General features: G+C 49.5%; 1 protein-coding gene and 1 long non-coding RNA gene across 2 annotated transcripts in view; one reads left to right on the top strand and one right to left on the bottom strand.

Annotated features, from left to right (window-relative positions):
• Positions 1-14,890, top strand: part of LOC128902132 (F-BAR domain only protein 2-like) — a 152,842-nt gene that overhangs the window by 24,173 nt on the left and 113,779 nt on the right. The gene's annotated exons all lie outside the window — the stretch shown is intronic.
• LOC128902135 (uncharacterized) lies at positions 4,238-4,492 on the bottom strand. The gene is made up of 2 exons (XR_008463642.1): positions 4,386-4,492; positions 4,238-4,273 (listed from the first exon to the last, which is right to left on the bottom strand). It is a non-coding gene; the product is annotated as an uncharacterized LOC128902135 (long non-coding RNA).

Below are 14,890 nucleotides of genomic sequence, written 5' to 3'. Positions count from 1 at the left end.
AGTCCCATTGTCTGACTCCATTCTTTCTGGAGTACCATGTCGCCACAAGACTTGCCTTTCAAGGCCCAGGATGGTATTCCAGGCAGAGGCATGGGGTATGGCATAGTTTTCCAACCATCTGGTGCTTCCTTCCACTGTTGTAAGCACATAGTGCTTACCCTGGTAGGTTTGTGGGAGTGTGATACAGTCAATTTGCCAGGCCTCCCAATACGTAGATTTCAACCATCATCCTCCATACCAGAGAGGTTTTAACCTTTTAGCTTGCTTGATTTTGGTGCATGTTTCACAGTCGTGGATAACCTGCACAATAGTGACCATGGTTAAATCCACCCCTCAGTCACAGGACTATTTATATGTTGCATCCCTTCATTGGTGACCTGAAGTGTCATGGGACCACCGAGCTAAAAACAGTTCACCTTTATGTTCCCAGTCCAAATCCGTCTGGAAGATCTTAGCAGCCTGGTCCACTTGCTGATCGTTTTGATGTTCCTCAGTGGCCCGACTCATGGGTACGTGGGCATCTACATGGCGTACTTTCATGACTAGTTTCCCTAGCCGGTCAGCAATGTCTTGCCGCAATTCAGCAGCCCGGATGGATTTACCTTTGCACTGCCAGTTGCTCTGCTTCCACTGCTTTAATCACCCCCACAGATCATTGTCCACCATCCATGAGTCAGTATAGAGATAGAGTACTGGCCACTTCTCTTATTCAGCAATGTCTAGGAGGAGCTGGATGGCTTTTACCTCTGCAAATTGACTCGATTCACCTTCTCCTTCAGTTGCTTCTGCGACCTGTTGTGTAGGACTCCACGCAGCAGCTTTCCACTTTCGATGTTTCCCTGCAATATGACAAGACCCATCAGTGAACAGAGCATACTGTTTCTTATGATCTGAGAGTTCATAATACAGTGGGGCTTCCTCAGCACGAGTCACCACCTCCTCTGGTGGCATTGTGAAGTCTTTGCCTTCAGGCCAGTTTGTGATCACTTCTACAATTCCTGGACAATTTGGGTTTCCTATTCGAGCTCGCTGTGTGATTAGGCAACCCACTTACTCCAGCTAGCATCAGTGGCATGATGAGTAGAAGGAACTTTACCCTTGAACATCCAGCCCAGCACTGCTAATTGGGGTGCCAGGAGGAGCTGTGCTTCAGTACCAATTACCCCTGAAGCAGCTCTGACTCCTTCATATGCTGCCAAGATTTCTTTCTCAGTTGGGGTATAGTTGGCCTTAGAGCCTTTGCATCCTCAACTCCAGAATCCTAGGGGTTGACCTTGAGTCTCCCCTGGTGCTTTCTGCCAGAGGATCCAGGTAGGGCCATTGTCCCCGGCTGCGGTGTAGAGCACATTTTTAACATCCCATCCTGTTCGGACTGGTCCAAGGGCTACTGCATGTACAGTCTCCTTTTTAATTTGTTCAAAGGCCTGTCGTTGCTCAGGTCCCCACATAAAATTATTTTTCTTTCAAGTCACTTCATAAAGAGGTCTCACCTCACAATCTGACTATAACCTGGAACATGCATTCTCCAGAAACCCACAACACCTAAGCAGGCTTGTGTTTCCTTTTTGTTAGTTGTTGGGGACATAGATGATGTTATTGTTAATCACATCCACTGGGATCTGGTGTCGACCATCTTGCCACTTAATTCCCAAGAACTGGATGTCTCATGCAGGTCCCTTGACCTTACCTTTCTTTACAGCAAAACCTGCTTTCAGAAGAACCTTGATTATTTTCTTACCTTTCTTGAAAACAACTTCTGCTGTGTTACCCCACACAATGATGGCATCAATGTATTGCAGGTGTTCTGGAGCTCCACCCTTCTCCAGGGCAGTCTGGACCAGTCCATGGCAAATGGTGGGGCTGTGCTTCCACCCCTGGGGCAGTCAATTCCAGGTGTACTGGATGCCTCTCCAGGTGACAGCAAACTGTGGCCTGCACTCTGCTGCTAAAGGAATAGAGAAAAAGGCATTAGCCATGTCAGTGGTAGCATACCACTGGGCTGCCTTGGACTCCAGTTCATACTGCAGTTCTAGCATGTCTGGCACAGCAGCACTCAGTGGTGGTGTGACTTCATTCAGGTCACCAGAGTCTACTGTTAATCTACAGCCTCCATCAGACTTTCGCACTGGCCATATAGGGCTGTTAAAGGGTGAGCGAGTCTTGCTGATCACTCCTTGGGTCTCTCGCCAACGAATAAGGTTCTGGACTGGCATCAGGGAGTCTCAGTTAGTGTGATACTGTCATTGCACTGTGGCAGTAGCTATTGGCACCTGCTGTTCTTTAACCCTCAGCAGTCCCACCACAGAAGGGTCATCTGAAAGACTGGTTAAGTCAGACAGCTGTGTAATGTCCTCAGTCTCTACAGCTGCTATACCAATAGCCCACCCATACCCTTTTGGGTCTTTGAAATACCCTCTCTTGAGGTAGTCTATGCCAAGGGTGCATGGAGCATCTGGGCCAGTCACAATGGGGTGCTTCTCCCATTTATTCCCATTCAGGCTCACTTCAGCCTCCAATACAGTCAGTTCTTGAGACCCACCTGTCACTTCAGAAATAGTGATGGATTCTGTCCCTTTATGATTCGATGGCAATAGGGTGCACTGTGCACCAGTGTCCAGCAGGGCTTTATACATTTGTGGCTCTAATCATGGAATCATAGAACGTGTTGGGTTGGAAGGGACTTCTTCTAGTCCCTCCACAAAGTTCAAGTTTATTAGATGGATAGTGAAAGGAGACAAGAAGTATTTTTATGGGCTTATGTTTTTCACAGTTCAAATTCTAGATGCTTTTACTGCTACACTTAGAAGACAACTTATATGTGACTACTCCTCTTTGCCAGATTTCCTCTACTTACTCGTCTGGTTAAGAACCGTTTCAACAGGTCCATGTCCTTCTAATGTTGGGGGTTCCAGAGCTGGACACAGTACTCCAGGTGGGATCTCACCAGAGCAGAGTAGAGGGGTGGAATCACTTCCCTTGCCCTGCTGGCCACGCTTCTTTTGATGCAGCCCAGGATGCAGTTGGCTTTCTGGGCTGCGAGCGCACATTGCTGAGGAGAAATAACTGGACTCCAGACGATCCAATGTGAATCAACAGAAGCCGTTTATTAAGCACAGATCATCATCTTCTATACCCTGTGTTGTAGCTGTACATGCCACTCGCTTATTTCTGATTAGCTAGTTACACTGTCCACGCGCTGTCCATGCAGTTCATTCACAGATCAGATTGGTTACAAGAATTCACATAGTAAATTGCTTAGTCATTAGCACAACATGTTTTCTACTTTCTTAGTTCCCGTTTTTCCCATGTACTAATTCCATCTTCTACCACCTGTTTTGCCCTTAATCTAATCTCTCACAGTAGGGAGGCTGGCTCACATGGCCATTTTCTCTCAGACACATTCCTACAATACCCCCTTTTTCTTCTTGAGGCAGCCAGACCTTATGCATGGCATTTTCTATCATGTCAGTCACTTTGCGAAGAACACACGAGGCTACCATAATCAATAATAATATAACCAAGAATAGCATGAGCCCTTGCTTTAGTAAGTCTGATAACCATCCCGTTATACCCCATGAGCTTAACCAGTCATCGAAACCGTTTTTAACCGCTTTTAATTTGGACATGTTATCCTTCAGATCCCGTAACTGCTTATGAATGGATGATGAGTGGTCGGAAAGGTTCATACAACACATACCTTCAAAATCTTCACATCCGTGACCCTGAGCCAACAGCAAAAATCAATCATCACCCCTGTGGTGTCTCCACAAAAGTTCACTAGGGACGTGTTAAATGTTGGGTAAACTGAATTGAATCCTGCTGTATTAAAAGAAGCCGAAATACCAAGGGTTCTCAATTTTGTGCTCAGCTACAACTTCCAATCACAAGGATAAGCCCGACACTAATTCCCAGTGGCATCTTCAAATATCAGTACCCTTGCCCTTCTTTCTGCGCTGTAGATGACCGAACCTGTTGCTACAGTGACGTACTACCTGTTCCCACTAGTCCTCCGGAACCGACCAGACCTCTGGCAGTAGCACTGTGTAACAGCACTGTATGCCACACCCTGACCAATCCTTGTGAATGGTAGACTTCCCTAATCTCCTGTCGCTCAGCCAGCTCGTGTTGAGGTGAACCTGACTCTACGTACTCTATTGCAATAGCTAAACGAATTAAACCCGTCACCTTACTTAGTTCCTTATTAAAACACACAGCACACCGGAATCAAAATACTAGAATTAAAACACACAGCACACCCTGTCACCTTACTTAACTCCTTATTAAAACACACAGCACACCGGATTAAAAACACACAGCATACTCTATCACTTTACCTAATTCCTTATAAAAAACACACAGCACACTAAAATTAAAATACACAGCACACCGGATTTAAAACACACAGCACACTGGGCCGCAGCACGTGGTCTTTCAAACCACCACCGGCCTCAACAATCCTCACAAGGCACAAGGATCTATGGGTCACAGTTCCACACCTAGGGCACTACACTTCTTCAGCCCTCATCGTCGTCGTTGGTGTTGTGGGGTAACTCATTCGAATCCGTCTGCTCAAACCAGGGCTTTATCCACTTGGCTGGTACCCATCTGGTTCCGGCATCTGTAACGACACAGGCATATCCTCGACCCCAGGTTAATAGTCTACACGGTCCTTCCCACTTCCCCGTCACACTGTTTTTAACTGCTACCATGCCATTTTCCTGCCTAAAATCTCCCAGGTCCCTCTGCAGGCCTGCGCCATGCTGCACGATTGGAGGTACAAGGCAGTGTTGAGGAAGGCGTAGGAAGTTCAGGACGTAAACGGCTTTGTTCAGTCGATCTACAGGACTCAGCCCTTGCTCTCCCCCTTTTTGTTTTTGAAGCAAATTTTTTAAAGACTGGTTCATGCGTTCCACTATGGCTTGAGCCGTCGGAGAATGTGGTGTGCCAGTCACATGTGTAATGCCCCACAGCTGTAGACATACCTCTGTTGAACGGGCTACGTACCCTGGGCCATTATCAGTCTTTATCACACGCGGTACACCTAAGGCTGCAAACGCGGATCGCAAATGCTTTTGTACATGTTTACTAGATTCACCAGTCTGCGCAGTTGCCCAAATTGCAGTTGAATAACAGTCTACACTCAGGTGTATAAATTTCAGTTTTCCAAACTCTGACACATGGGTTACATCAGTCTGCCAGAACTCCAAAGGTCCATGCCCTCGGGAACTGATGCCTGGGTTGAAGTTAGGTATAAATGGTTGACAATCAGCACACGTTTGCACTATACCTCGGGCATCAGACTCCGAGATCCCGAATTGTCTGCGCAGCATTCGTGCAGATTGATGGAAAAATGTATGAGATGCCCGTGCCTGTGCAAACTTATCTGGAGGTGGCGCGGCCCATGCAGGAGCCACAAGTTTATCAGCTCATCTATTGCCCTCAGCTAAACCTTCTGGGAGCCCCGAATGGCTGCGAATATGGGTGATGAAATAAGGATCGTGCCGTTCATTGAGTAGGAGCAACAATTCATGGAGCAGGGTGAACAGCTGCTCATCTCTGACCTCCTTCAGCAAAGCACGCTCCATTCGTTGAACGATTCCAACCACATATAAGGAGTCACATACGATATTAATACCTACCTTTGTCCACCTGCGAAACACTTCTAGTACAGCACGTAATTCCAGCTTTTGTGGACCCCTTACAGTCCGTGATCACAATATCATGCCATTTATTGTCCATGTACCATGTTATTGCTGCTTTCTGTGTCTTCCCCCCGGCATCTGTAAAGATTGTCGGCCCTCGGACAGGTCGTTGAGACAACGCGGGAATTTCCTCAATGTGTCCTACTTGTAGCACACTAAAAAACTTGTGCGGAGGCAAATGTACCTTAACTGTCCCAGCATAGTTCAAAAGCGCAATCTGCAACGCCATAGAGTGTCGCAAGGCCCACTGCAAGTATTCAGCTACTAAAGGAATTACCACATATTCAGGTTCCTGACCGGATATCTCAATGATCCTCTGACGCCCCTTAATCACAAGTTGCGCCATCACCTCTATCCTCAGGATAAGCGTACGTTTTGGTTGGAGAGACAAAAAAAATCCACTCCAGAATTCGTAGCGGGTCCCTTTCCTGTACCCATTGCATTACTAAAGCGAAAGGATGTTCGTCGTGATTTATAATTAATAAACCTATCGAATGATCAGGGTCCCATCGATGCGCGTAGGCGTTGATGACCTTATCACTGACCATCTGCATCGCCTTCTGCGCGTCCAAAGATAACTGTCTAGGGGCATCAACGCCACCGCCTCCTCGCAGCAAGCGCATGAGAGGTGCTAAGTCTTCATTCGTAAGGCCACACAATGTACGAACCCAGTTTAGATCTCCTAAGAGTTTTTGAACATCATTCAGCGTCGAAATGTGTGTTCTAATCTCTAACTTCTGTGGCCTAACTGTAGTTTTAGATATTTCCCATCCTAAATATTTCCAGGGTGGTTCTTTTTGAACCTTTTCTGGTGCAATTTGTAACCCTGCTTTCCCTAATACCTGCTGCAGCTCCTCAATAGCCTTGTCACACTCTAATTGTTGTCCAGCTATCAAGATGTCATCCATATAATGATAAATTATCCACTCAGGGTGTTTCTTCCGCACTGGTGCCAAAGCCCATGCTACGTACATCTGGCACAAGGCGGGTGAATTTTTCATTCCTTGTGGCAACACTACCCAATGATACCTGCACATAGGCCCGTTCTTATTTGTTGTTGGCACGGAAAAAGCAAATTTCGGATAGTCATCGGGGTGCAAGGATATTGTGAAAAAGCAGTCCTTCAGATCTATTATCAGAATCTCCCACCCTTTAGGGATCATGATAGGGGATGGCAAACCTGGCTGTAAAGCACCCATGTCCTCCATAGCCTCATTGATTTTTCGTAAATCGTGCGGTAACCGCCATTTGCCACTCTTTTTGGGGATGGTAAAAATAGGTGTATTCCAGGGGCTGGTTGTTGGTTCTATATGTCCCTTCTCTAACTGTTCCTGTACTAATTGCTTAATGTGGGTGATTTTTTCCGAATTGAGCGGCCATTGGTCCACCCACACCGGGTCATTCGTTTTCCACTTCAATTTCAAAATAGGTCGCCCTTCCCCAATGGCCGCCCCGGAAAATCCGTCCCCCCAGTCGTTAAATGAGTGCCCAGTTGACTTAAAGCATCCCGGCCGAGCAGGCATACTGGTGCTACTGTCACATACGGTCGAATTGAGCAAACTCCACCATCAGGCATTTGGCATTGAATCACCTCTTTGCTTATTCTTGTCGTCTGAGTTCCTCCGACCCCCATTATGGATATAGCTGGGTGTTCTAGGGGCCAAGAGGGTGGCCAACACCCTTGACTGATAACAGTCACATCAGCGCCGGTGTCTACAAGCATATCAAGCATGCATTTTTGACCCCCTGGTGCTCTTAGGGCAACTCGCTGCAAGGGCTTTGTTTTACTAATTTCAAGGGCTAAATATATATCTGCATTACCTGTTGAGCCAAAACCTTTATTCCCCCTTATCTGATTTCCAGCCGTCGGAACGGCAGCCTTAAATGGCACTAGTTGTCCAATGCGAGTACCCGCTGGGATATGCACAGGTGGAGTGGGTGTCCATACCATCATTTTAATTGGACCCGTATAATCAGCATCTATTACCCCAGGTAACACAAACAAACCCCGTCTGGTAATGGAAGATCGTCCCAATAATAGTGCACTCAGTCCATACCCCAACGGCCCTTTCATATCAGTAGGAATGCACTGCACTTGGGAGTCTGTAAGGGTAACCTCCTTTATTGTTGCCACGTCCACTCCGGCGCTTCCTGTGGTGGCAGAGGCTGCACTACCCAAGCACCCTGACCCTGAGGCCTGTTTTGTGTCATCGCGCTCGGGCCCCCCGCGCTCATCAGCCCGCTTCCCAATGGTATGCCATTCTTACGAAATTTTGAGCGGCATTCAGATGCTCTATGTCCAAATTTCTGACACCGATTACATGTGCCTGTAAATCCTCCCGTTCCTCCGCTCCTAACAGGCGTCATATCTGTCTCTCCCCTCTGCTTTCCTGCTCTACACTGTATCTTCAGATGACCAACCTTCCCACACTTAAAGCATTTCGGTCCCAAATTACGATTATTAATCAAGGGCTTGACAGCTGCAGCAAAAGCGGAGGCCAAAAATCCTGCCTGTTCTTCAGGTGTCCCTACCCTAGAGCATGCCTCTATCATGTCGGTAATGGTGGCGTGTCGAGGCAAAGCTTGCAAGATACGCTTACAGGCTGAATTAGCGTTCTCTACGGCCAATGACTGAAAAACCGCCTCTTTGGCTGCCACTGGCAGTTCTCCCCGGTCTAACGCATTCCTTAGTCTATCAAGAAACTGCATATATCCCTCGCTGGGGCCCTGTTTTATCGTCGTATATGGGGGAGTGACCTTGCCATCCTCTGGCAAGGTCCTCAGTGCTTCGCGCGCCAACTCTGCAGACTGTTGTAAGATAGCGACATCTAGCCGCGCTTGTAGCTGAGCATCAGCAAAAGGACCTGTTCCTGATAACATCTCCATAGTCGCCAACCGTAACGGATCCCCCTCTGCTCTACTCAAATTCGCTACAACCGCGCGTTGTACACCATCCTCCCACCTTGATCTCCACATTAGTTCTTGCATTGGTGTGAGGATAAGGGACATCAGTGTCCGGCTATCAAAAGGAGTCATAATATTAGTAGTGAAAATATTGTTAAGAAACGACTGAGTGTCGGGAGAATTAAGACCAAAGTCATGCACCGATTTTCTCGCTTCCTTTACGATCGGCCAAGGAAGACCCTCCCACCTACTGGGATTCTTTCGACCTCCCGTAGTTCCCCCCAGTATCACCGGAAATGCTGTTGGTAACATTACACCCTCTATCAAGGCATTTTGAATAATTCCTTTCCAATGCAATCGCGGATCCGGCGGCTCCCCTGAGCCCGCGGTTGCACCCCCCAACTCTCCTCCCGCGTTCCCGTTGCTGGCACCCCAATGCCCTCGTGTATTCAGCAGCTCCCCCGAGCCCGCGGTTGCACCCCCCAACTCTCCTCCCATGTTCCCGTTACCGCCACCCCAAGCCCCCCCACTTTCACCCCTCAGTCGCCTCTCCGTATTTCGTATCGCTTGCTCCTCCTCTAGTTTCCGTCGATTCTGCCGTTCTCTCTCTAGCTGTTCCAATTTCTGTTGCAGAAAATGATGGATCAAAAGGTTGTCTGGGGCGCACATCAACACGCTGCCATGGAGACTTAGGTGGACCTTCGTAAAGCCCAGTTCTAGGGTTGTACCATTCTGGTGGAGGTGCCGTTGGTCTCACTTCCGAGGGTGGTGGTAGTGGCCAGGGAACGTCCTCCTCCATCGGTTCTTCTTTCTCTGGAACTTCCTCAGGTGGAGCAGAGGGGATCGGCAGGGGATCTTCCCAAACCTTCGGACCTGGTCTATTTGATCCTCCCCCCGTGGGTTGTAATGCTGCAAAAGCCCCGGCCGTCGCAGCTCGCTCTGCTTCTATATCTTGTAAGGTCGAATACACCAACCGCCACGTTGTCACTAACGGTGATGCCTCTTTGTCTCCTTTACTTATCACTTCCCACAGTTTTTCCCCAACAGCCTCCCATATTTCTGGTTTAAAAGCTGTCTGGGGCTCTGGTGTGAATCCGTTCTCTCTGCACCAGGTTAACAGCCTTCGGAGCATACGCTCATCGTATTTCACCCCTCTCTTAGAGAGGATATGCAGGAGAAGTTTTAACATAACCCCTTCTTCTTTTGTTACTTGCTGCCCCATCTCCTGCCCCGGCTGCTCACCTCTCTCTGGGTGTCTGTGACCATGTCGTCTGTTTCCTCTATTCCGGATTGCTGCCCAATCCGCCCGGTCTCAGTCCAGCTGAGCCGTCCTCCAGCCGGTGGATCTCCTTCTGGGTCTTCCGCCCCTCGCGTTCCGCTGCTCAAGCCAAGCGCCGATCGGTATCGCGTCGGGGTCACCATCTGAGGAGAAATAACTGGACTCCAGACGATCCAATGTGAATCAACAGAAGCCATTTATTAAGCACAGATCATCATCTTTTATACCCTGTGTTGTAGCCGTACATGCCACTCGCTTATTTCTGATTAGCTAGTTACACTGTCCACGCGCTGTCCATGCAGTTCATTCACACATCAGATTGGTTACAAGAATTCACATAGTCAATTGCTTAGTCATTAGCACAACATGTTTTCTACCTTCTCAGTTCCCGTTTTTCCCATGTACTAATTCCATCTTCTACCACCTGTTTTGCCCTTAATCTAATCTCTCATAGTAGGGAGGCTGGCTCACATGGCCATTTTCTCTCAGACACATTCCTACACATTGCCAGCTCATGTTGAGCTTCTCGTCCACCAGCACCCCCAAGTCCTTCTCCTCAGGGCTGCTCTCAAGACATTCTCCGCCCAACATGTATTTGTGCCTGGGATTGCCGTGACCCACGTGCAGGACCTTGCACTTGGCCTGGTTGAACCTCATGCAGTTCACATGGGCCTACCTCTCAAGCCTGTCCAGGTCCCTCTGGATGGCATCCCTTCCCTCCAGCATGTTGACTGCTCCACACAGCTTCGTGTCATCAGCAAACTTGCTGAGGGTGCACTCAGTTCCACCGTCCGTGTCGCTGACAAAGATGTTAATCAGCACCAGTCCCAGTACTGACCAGAGGAAAGCCACTTGCCACTGGTTGCCACTTGGACATCGAGCCATTGACCGCAACTCTTTGATTGCAACCATCCAGCCAGTTCCTTATCTACTGAGTGGTCCACCCATCAAATCCATGTCTCTCCAATTTAGACAAAAGGATGTCATGCAGGAAAGTGTCAAATGCTTTGCACAAGTCATAGAATCATAGAACGTGTTGGGTTGGAAGGGACCTTTAAAGGTCATCTAGCCCAACCCCCCTGCAGTAAGCAGGGACATCTTCAACTAGAGCAGGTTGCTCAGAGCCTCATCAAGCCTGGCCTTGAACGTCTCCAGGGATGGGGCCTCCACCACCTCTCTGGGCAACCTGGGCCAGTGCCTCCCCACCCTCATTGTAAAGAACTTCTTCCTAATGTCTAATCTAAACCTGCCCTGCTCTAGTTTAAACCCATTGCCCCTCGTCCTATCCCTACATGCCCTTGCAAACAGCCCCTCCCCACCTTTCCTGTAGGCCCCCTTCAGGTACTGGAAGGCCGCTATAAGGTCTCCCCAGAGCCTTCTCTTCTCCAGGCTGAACAACCCCAGCTCTCTCAGCCTGTCTTCATAGGAGAGGTGCTCCAGCCCTCTGATCATCTTCGTGGCCCTCCTCTGGACCCGCTCCAACAGGTCCACGTCCTTCTTGTGCTGAGGGCTCCAGAGCTGGACGCAGTACTCAAGGTGGGGTCTCACGAGAGCAGAGTAGAGGGGGAGAATCACCTCTCTCAATCTGCTGGCCACGCTTCTTTTGATGCAGCCCAGGATGCAATTGGCCTTCTGGGCTGCAAGCGCACATTGTCGGCTCATGTCCAGCTTTTCACCCACCAGGACCCCCAAGTCCTTTTCCGCAGGGCTGCTCTCTATCACATCATCCCCCAGCCTGTATTGATAACGAGGATTGTCCTGACCCAAGTGTAGGACCTTGCACTTGTCCTTGTTGAACTTCATAAGGTTTGCTCAGGCCCACCTCTCCAGCTCGTCCAGGTCCCTCTGGATGACATCCCGTCCCTCTGGCATGTCGACCGCACCACTCATCTTAGCATCATCGGCAAGCTTGCTGAGGGGGCACTTGATCCCACTGTCTATGTCATTGATGAAGATGTTGAACAGCACCGGTCCCAGTACGGATCCCTGAGGGACACCACTTGTCACCCCTCTCCATCTGGATGTTGAGCCATTGACCACTACCCTCTGGATGCGACCATCCAGCCAGTTCCTTATCCACCGAACAGTCCTCCCATCAAATCCGTATCTCTCCAACTTAGAGAGAAGGATGTTGGGGGGGGGGGGGGGGCGCATGTCAAAGGCCTTGCAGAAGTCCAGATAGACGACATCCGTAGCTCTCCCCTTGTCCACTGATGCAGTCACTCCATTGTAGAAGGCCACCAGGTTGGTCAGACAGGACTTGCCCCTGGTGAAGCCATGCTGGCTGTCTCGAATCCCCTCCCTGTCCTCCATGTGCCTTAGCATAGCTTCTAGGAGGATCTGTTCCATGATCTTCCCAGGCACAGAGGTGAGGCTGACAGGGCGGTAGTTCCCAGGGTCCTCCTTTCTACCCTTTTTAAAAATGGGTGCGATGTTTCCCTTCTTCCAGTCACCAGGGACTTCACCTGACTGCCACGACTTTTCAAATATCATGGAGAGTGGCTTGGCAACTACATCAGCCAATTCCCTCAGGACTCTGGGGTGCATCTCATCAGGTCCCATAGACTTGTGTATGTTCAGGTTCCTCAGGTGGTCATGAACATCGTTTTCACTTACAGTAGGAGGGACTTTGTCCCCCAGGTCCCCTTCTTGCCGTCCTTCAACCCGGGAGGTGTGAGGAGAGAGGCTGGCAGTAAAGACCAAGGCAAAAAAGTTGTTGAGAACCTCAGCCTTCTCCTCGTCCCTTGTTACCAGTTTGCCATTCTTGGTCACCAGGGAGGGCACGCTTTCTTTGGCCTTCCTTTTCTGGCTGACATCCCTGTAGAAGCCCTTCTTGTTATTCTCAGCATCCCTTGCCAAGTTCAGCTCCAGCCGCGCCTTGGCCTTCCTGACCTCATCCCTACATAACCGGGCAGCATCCCTATACTCTTCCCAGGATGCCTGATGCTGCTTGAACTGCCTGTGCAGTTCCTTCTTGCCTTTTAGTTTGGCCAGCAGGTCCCAGCTCAGCCATGCTGGTCTCTTCCCTGTCTTGCTTGATTTCTTACACCTGGGAATCGAGAATCATAGAATTGTTAGGGTTGGAAGGGACCTTAAAGATCATCTAGTCAAACCCCCCTGCCATGGGCAGGGACATCTCCCACTAGAGCAGGTTGCTCAGAGCCCCATCCAGCCTGGCCTTAAAAACTTCCAGGGATGGGGCTTCCACCACCTCTCTGGGCAGCCTGTTCCAGTGTCTCACCACCCTCATGGTGAAGAACTTCTTCCTAACGTCCAGTCTGAATAGACCCATCTCTAGTTTTAATCCATTCCTTCTAGTCCTACCATTACCTGACATCCTAAAAAGTCCCTCCCCAGCTTTCTTCTAGGCTCCCTTAAGATACTGGTAGGCCACTATTAGGTCTCCTCGGAGCCTTCTTTTCTCCAGACTGAACAACCCCAACTCTCTCAGTCTGTCCTCATAGGAGAGGTGCTCCAGCCCTCTGATCATCCTCGTTGCCCTTCTCTGGACACGTTCCAGCACGTCCATATCTTTCTTGTAGTAGGGGCTCCAGAATTGGACGCAGTACTCCAGGTGGGGTCTCACGAGAGTGGAGTAGAAGCGGAGAATCACCTCCCTCGACCTGCTGGCCACGCTTCTCCTGATGCAGCCCAGGATATGACTGGCTTTCTGGGCTGCTAGTGCACACTGACGGCTCATAGAATCATAGAATTGCTGAGGTTGGAAGGGACCTTTGAGATCATCAAGTCCAACCATTAACCTACCCTGACAAAAACCACTTCTAAACCATGTCCCTAAGTACCACATCTACCCTTTTTTTAAACACCTCCAGGGATGGTGAATCCACCACCTCCCTGGGCAGCCTATTCCAATGTTTAATAACCCTTTCAGTGAAAAAATGTTTCCTAATATCCAATCTAAACCTCCCCTGACGTAACTTGAACCCATTTCCTCTTGTCCTATCACTTGTCACCAGGGAGAAGAGGTCAGCCCCCATCTCTCTGCAACCTCCTTTCAGGTAGTTGTAGAGGGTGATAATGTTGAGCCTCTCGTCCACCAGCACCCCCAAGTCCTTTTCTTCAGGGCTGCTCTCAAGCCAGTCACTGCCCAGCCTATATCGGTGCTTGGGATTGCCCCGACCCAGATGGAGGACCTTGCACTTGGTCTTGTTGAACTTCATGAGGTTGGCATGGGCCCACCTCTCCAGCCTGTCAAGGTCCCTCTGCATGGCATCTCTTCCCTCCAGCGTGTCAGCCACCCCACACAGCTTGGTGTCGTCGGCAAACTTGCTAAGGGTGCACTCTATGCCACTGTCCATGTCGCTGATGAAGATGTTAAACAAGACCGGTCCCAGCACTGATCCTTGAGGGCTCTTGTGCTTTCTGGAAAGCATCCTTGAAGATCTGCCAGCTCTGTTCTGCTACCTTGTCCCTGAGGACCGCTTCCCAGGGGGTCCTATGGACTCACTCCTTGAAGAGGTGGAGGTTTGCTTTCCTAAAATCCAGGGTCCTGACTAGGCTCCTCATCTGGCACGTATCCCTCAGGACCGTGAACTCCACCAGTGCGTGGTCACTGCAGCCCAGGCTGCCTCCAATCTTGACATCCCCAATGAGCTCACTGGCATTGGTGACTATCAGGTCCAGTATGGCATCCCCTCGGGTAGGGCTGTCTATTTCCTGTCTTAGGAAGTTATCATCAAGGCACTCCAGGAACCTCCTGGATTGTCTACAGCTCACTGTGTTACTTTTCCAGCAGATGTCGGGGTGGTTGAAATCCCCCAGCAGGACAAGAGCCTTTGAGCTGTTGGTTATCCCACAGCTTGTCACAGTGTCGTGGTTTAGCCTCAGACGGCAACAAAGAACCACGTGCCGCTCGCTCGCGCCTTCCTAATACAGGAAGAATCGTAAGAAAAGGCAAGACTCTTGGGTTGAGACAAAGGCAGTTTAACAGAACAGCAAAGGGAACAGGCAAACAACAACAATAACAACAACACGGACAGGGGAA

This window comes from Rissa tridactyla, chromosome W (assembly GCF_028500815.1).
Source record: "Rissa tridactyla isolate bRisTri1 chromosome W, bRisTri1.patW.cur.20221130, whole genome shotgun sequence".
Classification (NCBI taxonomy): Eukaryota; Metazoa; Chordata; class Aves; order Charadriiformes; family Laridae; genus Rissa; species Rissa tridactyla.
Note: the sequence above shows the minus strand (reverse complement) of the source record. Positions and strands in the feature narration are given on the sequence as shown.